The sequence below is a fragment of the Syngnathus typhle genome, unplaced genomic scaffold (genome assembly GCF_033458585.1).
Source record: "Syngnathus typhle isolate RoL2023-S1 ecotype Sweden unplaced genomic scaffold, RoL_Styp_1.0 HiC_scaffold_28, whole genome shotgun sequence".
In the NCBI taxonomy this organism is placed as follows: Eukaryota; Metazoa; Chordata; class Actinopteri; order Syngnathiformes; family Syngnathidae; genus Syngnathus; species Syngnathus typhle.
The window spans coordinates 1,103,369-1,104,510 of NW_026871934.1; the positions used below are offsets into that span (position 1 = coordinate 1,103,369).

The 1,142-nt window shown below is 41.9% G+C and overlaps 1 non-coding gene across 1 annotated transcript; it reads left to right on the forward strand.

The window, feature by feature from the left end:
• Positions 1 to 567: 567 nt before the first annotated feature.
• trnaq-cug (transfer RNA glutamine (anticodon CUG)) lies at positions 568 to 639 on the forward strand. Its single transcript has one exon. It is a non-coding gene; the product is annotated as a tRNA-Gln (tRNA).
• Positions 640 to 1,142: the final 503 nt, after the last annotated feature.

Here is a 1,142-nt window from a genome sequence, read left to right on the forward strand (position 1 = left end):
GACCCCATGGAGGCTATTTTGTGTGTTTTGGGGTGTTCTTTGATATTGAGGGGTGCTGGTTGGCCGCTGTTACTTTTTTTCCTTTGCTTTGATGGCTTTTATCTTTCGCACTTACTGGCTTTCTTTGTGGCGCTGTTGTGTGGCAGCCTTATGAGAGCCTATTGAGTTGCGCTCATGCCTTCTGTGTCTTTTGTATACCCGCTCTGTGGTATGGATTCTGATTGGGCCTGAATTTCCCCACCCCCGGGATCAATAAATGTTCAATCAACCAATCAATCAATCAATCAATCAATCAATCAATCAATCAATCAATCAATCATTTAGTCAATGTTGGCATGGTGTGATTGTGAGCACTCTGAATCTAGCAATCCAAGTTCAAGTCTTGGTGGAACTTCCAATTTGTAGTCATTTACATGAAACAATTGGAAATTCCAATTCAGTACTTTGTGGACAGCCCTATGAGTGTGTCAGCCCTGCCTCCACTACTTCTGTCAATTTCGTAAAATGGGGACCTTAGTTAGTGCATTGTGCTAAGAAAAATTATGCTCCTCCGTCTGTCACTGCCAGGGTTCTATGGTGTAATGGTGAGCACTCTGGACTCTGAATCCAGTGATCTGAGTTCAAGTCTCGGTGGGACCTCAAATAATTTGTCATTTAGCTGGGAAAAATTTGCGAAATGGTGATAGCTTGTGTGCTGCCCCATGAAATTGTATGCTTCCCTTCACCTGAGGGTTCCATGAGCGCTCTACACTCTGAATCCAGTGATCAAAGTTTTAGTCCCGGTTGGACCTCAAATCTTTGGTCATATACATATACGTCGTATGCAAAGGTTTGGGCGCCCCAATCAATTTCAACATTTTCTTTATAAATCCTTGGCTGTTCGCATCAGCAATTTCAGTTAAATATATCATATAGCAGACAGACACAGTGATATTTGAGAAGTGAAATGAAGTTTATTGGAGTTAACGATTTGTCAAGAAGAATGGTCCAATATTCCTTCAACCAAAATCCACACTCTCATTGGAAGCTTTCGGAAGTGTTTAGAGCAGTGGTTCCTTGTTGGAGGTACCGAATCCCACCAGTTTCAGATGCGCAATCACCGAACCCCTCGTTAGTGAAAAAATGTTATATATTTTTTTCAA